Here is an 8,922-nt window from a genome sequence, read left to right on the forward strand (position 1 = left end):
AAAGGAAGGGAAGAAGAAAGAAAGAAAGAAAGAAAGAAAGAAAGAAAAGAAAGAAAGGGAAGGGAAGAAAAGAAAGAAAGAAAGAAAGAAAGAAAGAAAGAAAGAAAGAAAGAAAGAAAAGAAAGGGAAGGGAAGAAGAAAGAAAGAAAGAAAGAAAGAAAGAAAGAAAAAGAAAAAGAAAGAAAGAAAAGGAAGGGAAGAAGAAAGAAAGAGAGAAAGAAAGAGAGAAAGAAAAAAAGAGAGGGAAGGAAGGAAGGAAGGAAGGAAGAAAGAAAAAAAGAAAGAAAAGAAAGAAAGAAGAAAGAAAGAAAGAAAGAAAGAAAGAAAGAAAGAAAGAAAGAAAAAGAAAGAAAGAAAGAGAGAAAGGCAGGGGAACCAGCGTCTCAGGACCATCACTTGAAACAGAGCAGCTCAACTTTCCTGGGCTGCCTGCCAGCTGGACTTTTATAGAAGAGGAAAGTAACTCATCTTGTTTAAGGCATTGTTATTTGGTGTCTGTTACAGTAACTAAACCATTATGCTAACTGGTAGATCGCAAAATGCTTCTAGAGGCAGTTTTTAGCTGTGCTCTTGCTGAGTCTTCCTGTGGCAGCTGTGAATTACATCCCTTTAAGAGATGTCACATGGTGTCACCTTTCCAGCTCCTCCTAGTCTGTATCTGTTGGAGTCCTTAAAATGAGTTCTCAACCCAGAAAGCATACCCTCTTAGGATGCTGCTATGGAAAACTCCATCACTGCTTTCCAGCTTTGCCCATGCTCAGGGATCTAGGGGACTTCATTCAGTTATTCCTTTATTTCACTGTACTATTTATATGAAACTATTCTTTGGTCTACTTCTTGAATCCTGTAAGTAACGTTCATTTTTCCATTTCAAAACAGAAGATGAAGTTCATCTTTTTTATTTATTTTTTTTAATGTGTATTTCTGAGACAGAGGAGACAGAGCATGAGTGGGGGAGGGGCAGAGAGAGAGGGAGACACAGAATCAGAAGCAGGCTCCAGGCTCTGAGCTGTCAGCACAGAGCCTGACGTGGGGCTCAAACCCACAAACCGTGAGATCATGACCTGAGCCGAAGTAGGTCGCTCAACTGACTGAGCCACCTAGGCTCCCCAAGTTCATCTTTTTAACTGCTTAATGGTATTCTGTTGTCCGTATTTATACTAATCTATTTGGTTGAGAGATTGATGGACATGGGGCCCAGGAATGGGCATTTTTTTTTCATTTTTTAAGTAAGTTTTTACTTTTAATTTCAGTACAGTTAACATACAGTGTTATGTTAGTTTCAGGTGTACCATACCGTGATTCAACAATTCTATACATTAAGAACCCATGTTGGAGCATTTCAAGGTGAAGTTTTATGATGTCTGCAACTTAATTTCAAATATTTCTACAAAAAAAAATACATCTAGGCTATATCTACACCTTATCTATCAAAAGAGAAAATAAAGCAAATGTAGCACAAAGTGAAGAAGCATTGAATCTAGGTAAAATGTATACATGTGTTCGTTGTTATAATCTTCCAATTTTTCTTCTTTTTCATCATAAGTGTACTTTTTAATCCATAATATTCCATTGGATATAATATATCACATCTTCTTTATTCATTCACTATCAATGGACACTTGGACTGCCTCCATAATATGGCTATTGTAAATATTGCTGCAGCAAACCTAGGGGTGCATGTATCCCTTTGAATTAGTGTTTTTGTGTTTTGGGGGTAAATACCCAGTGGTGAGACTGCTGGATCACAGGATAGTTCTATTTTTAACGTTTAAAAAAATTATTTAAGGTTTTTTATTTATTTGTCTTGAGAGAGAGAGAGAGCATGCACGCAGGGGAGGGGCAGAGAGAGAAAGGGAAAGAGAGAATCCCAAGCAGGCTCCACGCTGTCGGCACACAGCCCAATGCAGGGCTCAGTCTCACGACTCTGAGATCATGACCTGAGCCAAAATCAAGAATCAGTGGCTTAACCTACTGAGCCACCCAGATGAGCCTATTTTTAACTTTTTGAGGAACCTCCATACTGTCTTCCACAGTGGCTGCACCAGTTTTCATTCCCACCAACAGTGCAGGAAGATTCCTTTTTCTCTACATCCTTGCCAACACTTATTGTTCCTTGTGTTTTTTATTTTAGCCATTCTGACAGGTGTGAAGTGATATTCCATTATAGTTTTAATTTGTATTGCCCTGATGATGAGTGACATTGAATATCTTCTCATGTGTCTGTTGGCCATCTGGATGTCTTCTTTGGAGAAATGTCTGTTCATGTCTTCTGACCATTTTTAATTGCATTATTTCGGGGGGGGGGGGGGGGGGGTGTTCAGCTATACAAGTTCTTCATATATTTTGGATATCAACCCTTTATTGGATATATCATTTGCAAATACTTTTCCCATTCCATAGGTTGTCTTTTAGTTTTGTTGGTTGCTTCCTTTGTTGTGCAGAGGAAAATATGTGTATACATTTTTATGTAGTCCCAATAGTCTCTGTTTGCTTTTGTTTCCCTTGCTTGAGGAGATGTATCCAGAAAAAGGTTGCTACGGCTTATGTTAGAGAAATTACTGCCTGTGTTCTCTTCTAGGATTTTTACGGTTTCAGGTCTCACATATAGGTCCTTAACCCATTTTGAGTTTGTTTTTGTGTGTGGTGTAAGAAAGTGGTCCAGTTTCATTCTTTTGCATGTAGCTGTCCAGTTTTCCTAACACCGTTTGTGAAGAGACTTTCCCATTGCATATTCTTGCCTCATGAATGGGGATTTTATGAAAATGTATTAATGTACTTATTTTTCTGGAGAGTGGATCCAAAATTTAGTCAAATTCTGAACGGATTCATAATCCAAAAGCAGGTCTGTGACCTAAATGGACCAATCCTTGACTTAATCATGTGATTTCACCTTTTTTGTGCTCCAGGTGCTCTGTCTATGCATTCAACTAAATCACTCCACCCTCTTTCCTAGAAATGTGAAAGCTGTCTAGAAAAAACACAGACAAAAACAGAAACATAGAACCAAAATGAACAGTATTATTAGGTTTAAATTTGATGGTTCCATTTTACCTCCAGCTCTTCAGTGGAGAAGACTAATTCTCAGTGTCTACATTTGAGTTTAGTTAAACAATCCCCAAATACCTTCCCATCGGGCTTTCAAACCCTGAGTTTCTGTACTATATCTTCATAAGGTCTATTTCTTTTCCTCTGTAGAATGTGTCCTTATATTTTCTTCCCTTTGCATCTATTCTAAAGCACCGGTTTTGAGAAGATACATAGGCTCCATTAAACACTTGAAGAACACCCTATATGTTTGCTTTCATCCCTACAATTTAATGCCATGAACTAGATAGTCTAAAATTGTGATTCGAGGGATGCCTGACTGGCTCAGTTGGAGGAGCATGTGAGCTTGATCTCAGGGTTGTGGGTTTGAGCCCCCCCCCAAAAAGCTTAAAAAGTATATAATAAAATTGTCATTCAAAGCATGTTCTTTGAATACCAGTGATTTTAATATTGAACTACCATGATAAGAACTTTAAGGGGAAAAATACAACTGCCTATTTTGATTTTGAGGGATCTCAGTTCTGAGATACACACAGAAGTGCAAAGACCATAGATGATTATAGGCAAATTACTTTTAGACTATGAAACAGAAATGGAATACCCTATCTACAAGGAGAATCCTGACTCCCCTCAGTCACCAGGGCTTCTCAGGAATTACATTTGGAAAATGTAATTTTCCCCTGGTGACTGAGGGGAGTCAGGATTGTCCTTGTAGATAGGGTATTCCATTTCTGTTTCATATCCTGAGCTCTTTTGATAACCATCAGCCAACTGAATGATCCTTTCAGTTTCTGTTATGAGTCTGTATCCCATGAACTACAAGCATAATCTATGCTTCTCAGAGCCATTGGTTGATACACAAGGTTTTGTTCATACATGGTGTTGATAAAAGAAAATTAGAAGACAATAGTGGAGTGGAAGAAGCCATAGGAAGGAGAGAGAGACCAAGGAAGACTGAGAAAGGAAGAAACAAGTTGGCCAGTCTAGTAACATGATCCACACTTACTCTTTAGATACACCCCATGAGGAGCTTAGAGGCTTACCCAAAGTCAGGGCTCTATCCCTCAAGAGAGCTAGAACTTTGGTGAAGACTCTATCTCTGGCAGAATAGTGGTACTGTTCCAGTTCACAGAAAACTACACTGTGCGGTGGACACATCTGTACTGTAATGGAAGAGGAGTTCAGGCTCTTGGTCTGCTATTAACTAATAGGACGACCTTAGGCAAGCCATGTAGTTCTAGGAGAGTCAGGGTTTTTTTTTTTTTATCTGAAAACTGAGGCAGCAGGACTCGGTGACTCTCTTAAGGTCCTTTCCTGCTTGAAAATGGCACGATTCTTAGGATCACTTGTATGTATAGCCAGGTGTTCAGGTTTATCTATTGCGAAATGGAACCACCCAACACTTAATTGCCATAAAGTAGCAAGCGTTGTATTATGCTCACACATTCCATGGGACAGGACAGTGGGGGTGGCTTGTGTCCCACAGTGTCTGGAGTCTCAATTGGGAATGACTTAGTTAAGGGTGACTCAAAGGCACTGGAATCATCTGGAGGCTGCCCCACTGACACATCTGATGCCTGAGCTAGAATGACGAAGTCTGAGCTCAGTAGAGTCTGACAAGCAGAGTGCCTATTTGTGGCCTCCCCACATGACTTGGGCTTCACAAAACATGGCAAATGGGTTCCCAGAGGGAGTGTCTTGAGACTGAGCATCCTGACAGTGAGCACTGCAAAACAGGCAGAAGCTACATGTTCTTTTCAGACCTGGCCATAGAAGTCACTTAGTAACACTTCTACTATATATATATATATATATATATATAATATATATATATATATATATATATATACACACACACACTATATATATATACTATATACTATAGTATATAATATACTATATATAATAATATAATATATTACTATATTAATATATACATAAATATATAATATATATAATTATATATATAATAAACAAATCAGTAAGGCTAGCCTGGATTCAAGGAAAGGGGAAGGAGACTGCAGATCTTTTTGCAGGGTTAGCAAGTTCATACTGTGAAAGGGCTGTCATTGCTACCATCTTTGGAAAGACAAGTGGTGTCTTACAATCCTTAAAAGCCCAATTATCTGTCTGGAATAGTTCATAGGCACCATCTTAAATCTTTCTGAGATCTTAAGAAGGTATTTAAAGTCACATCATTGGTCTCGTTTTTACTCTGGGACTGTGTCTTCCTGATAGCACCCTGGATTTGACCTTTGCACTGAGGACCTTTCTTACTTTGAGAATGCTTTATGCCCTGGAAGACTGGTTTGAGCCCTCTAATACTTCCTCTAAATTTTGCTGGAAAATTGAACAGATTCTTTCTCTTCAATCATATTTTATCATCAGTAACTAAAAGAAACCAGTGGGCACGTTCAGCTTCCCGCCAGGAAATCTCCTTAGCCAGATCCACTAGTTCATTCAGTGTACTTTCTATTTTTCATGTTACTGCAGGTGACGGCGTTGCTAAACCTTTCATGACCACGTATCAAGGTCACCTTTTTCCACCTTCCAACTATAATTTCCTCCTTGTCCCTCTAGCCTTCACTGACAGCCTACTCAAGGTCCATCCACATTTCACTAACAAACTTCCTAAGGCCATTTGACCTTGAGAGATTAAACACATAGTTAATGGCCAGATAGTATATAGATATGGAACTCTGACTCACCATCTTCTTATGGCTAAGAAACCAAGCCATAATCTATAGTAACCAGCCCAGGAAGCCAGCCTACTATAAATCAGACTCGCAGGAAGTCAGAATGCTAATCACTAGCAAAATTCCAGGAACGCAGACAATAACCCCTATAACAATCGGCCTAAAGTGACCAGGACTTGATTAGTAACTGATGACTCCCTTAATTTTTGTCACTGTTTCCAACTTAAGACCAACCAGAAGAAGCTGGATGTGTACCCTAACCAATCACCCAGGACGATGCCCTGCTTCTGGTTAGCCCACCTACAGCACCCCACGCCACCAGTCTCTAATCAGAACAATGTCCTCCCTTTCTTCAACTGAAAGTATCCCACACCTCTGACTGCCTTTGACTTTCTGCCAAAATGCAAGTGATGGTGAAGTTCTAAATAAGAGCTTTTGCCTCTTCTCATCTAGTTGGTCTTACTTTATTTCCACAAGCTTCCTCCTACTGCTCAGTAAAAAGCCAATGGCTTATGCTTTTGTTTTTTATTTTTTGTTTGTTTGTTTGTTTGTTTGTTATGAAAGATTCTCTCTTCCAGGTACCAAATTCTGTTCTGGTTATCTATTACTGCATAAAACCACCCCAAAACTTAGTGGCATAAAATAACCCCCCCCCCCAACCTTCGTCGGGGGAAACACGTCAGTTAGGCGCACCGAGCCTGTGGGTCAGGAACTCATCCAGGACAAATAAGAATGGCTTATCTATGCTCCACAATGTCTGGGCCCTCATGTGGGAAAACTTGCATGGCTGGGGGCAGGAATGATCTGGAGGCTGCCTCATTCACCTGTTCGACACCTGGGCTGAGGCAACTAGAAGCCCAGGCTCCACTGGGGCTGGTGACCACTGGCTTTAGCTCTTGCCAGCATGGGAGCTGGGCTCTGTGATGGAGTGTCCTAAGAGATGCAACCAGACATCTCTTAGGAGAGAGAAAGGCAGAAGCTTCACAGCCTTTCCTGACATAGCCTTGGAAGTCACCTTTGTTGGTTTAGCGAAGCAAATCACCAAAGCTAACCTCGATTCAAAGGGAGGGAATTAGATTCACCTCTTATTATTATTATATTATTATTGAGATTATATATTTATTTTGAGAGAGAGAGAGAGAGAGTGAGTGTGGGAGGGGCAGAGAGAGAGAGAGAGCGAGAGACAGAGAAAGGGAATCTCAAGCAGCCTCCATGCTGTAAGTGCAGAGGCTGACGTGGGGCACAAACTTATCATCTGCGAGATCAAGACCTGAGTCGAAACCAAGAATTGGACGCTTAACCGACTGAGACACCCAGGCGCCTCTAGACTCACCTCTTAATGGGAGAGTGACAAAGTCCCTCTGCACAATTACACGCGGGGTGGGAGATGCTGTTGCAGCCATTTTTGGTAACTATGATTTGCCACTACAGATCACCCTCTTCCTGACATCTGTCTACTCATTCATTCTTACTACGTATTTTTACCCTACTCCTCTCAAAAAGAATTTGAGACACCCAGCCATATTTAGAAGATAGATTCGTGGGCGTGGAAACAGAACAAATGAAATTGGTTGAGCTCAGGTGATAATCTCATACAGGTATTCATTTATTCATTCCATAAGTATTTTTTAAGCGTTAACAGTGGCTTCCACACTGTGATCACCTCAGATGTGAGGTGAGCAAAATTAACACAGGCCTTGTTCTCATGAAGCCTAAGCCCCACTGGAGAGGCGGACATTTAAAAATAATCCCACAAATACGTAACTACAAGTGCTATAATCTTATGAGCGTTACACAGCAATGGTCCCAGAGCTAACTAACGAGTGTGCAACAGAGAAGTCTGGTTTAGTGCAAGGCATCAGAGATTTCCCTGAAAAAGGTGACAGTTAGGCTAATAACTCAAAGATGACCAAAAAGGCAGGTAACTAAACCAGGAGGTTGCCAGATATGTTACATGAGCCGCTGGTAGCACAGAGATGTATTCTTATTGTCATTATTATGCATTTATTTCACAGTTTTGTGCAATTTGTGACAAGTGATATTGCCACAAACCAATATGATATTGGTTTTCCATATTTGTTAGCACATAAGGTTTTCCTGTAAAAATAAATACTTTTAAGTTTAACAAAGTTGTCAGTTTAAAGAACAATGGTAAGTTAAATAACAGGGTAGGCATTACACAAGAAAGATAAATATCATGTAGGTGATGTGTGGATACCTGAAGCTTAGAATGCACTAGACTTGCTATGTTGGGGGATCAGGTAGGGAGGGGAGTCATAGGCAGTAAAGGGAGCATCCTGGTACAAAAACCCTGAGGTGGAAAGGGTGGGGGTGGGGGTCCAAGAAACAGAAAAGTAGCCAACACAACTTGAGCAGAAAGCAAGAGGGAATAGTTTGTAGTGAGCTAAGGGAAGCCAGCAAGGCCCTGGTGTTCAGGGACTTCAGTTCAGAACTGAAGTCACCAAAAATAAAAATGAGCAATTGTACTTTTTTCCCTTAAATATTGTACCTGCAGCAGGTGAATACAAAATCAGTGGTATTTGAGTAGTATCCTTATAACAGAACAAATTTATACTACCTAGATAGCAACGATATTGACTTACAGAGTCTGAGAGCTAATATTCCAGTTGGGAATGGTGTTGTTTCACATGTTTTAATTATCCTAATAGCAGTGGGACATCACTGAAGAATTTGGGAAAGGAGAGCGATAAAATCTAGTTTTCAAGGTCTTAAAAAAGGGAATTTTTGTCAATATAATTCATGCATTTGCAAAAATTGTACAGAAGAGCTAATAGTAATAATAAACAATATTTTTGCTCTCCAACCCCTTTCCCACCCCCAGAAGCAACCACTTTAACTCTCTTCTGTTGTTATTCTTCTGACAGTTTTCTTACCTTTATATATGGATATATGCTTGTATCTCTATTTCTTGATTTATTGAGTTGGGGACAGCATACTCAACAATAACATGTGCTTGCTTAGATTTCTTGGGCTCACCTTTCTCCCAGGCTCACAGCTTGTCCTGCCCAGGCCATCCCAGCAGTGGCAACTAAGTCTGAGCTTCTGGTTCTACCACAGGAGGTCTTCAGGCCACATGCGCAGATCTGGCTTCCCCAGTGGGACCAAGGAGGTTCAGTGACACAACCTGCATGGGGATGAGGGTAGTTAACTCTCCAGG

General features: G+C 40.3%; 1 long non-coding RNA gene across 1 annotated transcript in view; it reads right to left on the reverse strand.

The window, feature by feature from the left end:
- The window catches only part of LOC121030258 (uncharacterized), a 13,326-nt gene extending 4,404 nt beyond the window's left edge, over nt 1-8,922 (reverse strand). Inside the window, exon 1 of the long non-coding RNA XR_005790139.1 lies at nt 8,742-8,922. This is a non-coding gene — a long non-coding RNA (uncharacterized LOC121030258). The remainder of the gene's footprint in view (nt 1-8,741) is intronic.

The sequence above is a fragment of the Herpailurus yagouaroundi genome, unplaced genomic scaffold (genome assembly GCF_014898765.1).
Source record: "Herpailurus yagouaroundi ecotype Mexico unplaced genomic scaffold, PumYag 140, whole genome shotgun sequence".
In the NCBI taxonomy this organism is placed as follows: domain Eukaryota; kingdom Metazoa; phylum Chordata; class Mammalia; order Carnivora; family Felidae; genus Herpailurus; species Herpailurus yagouaroundi.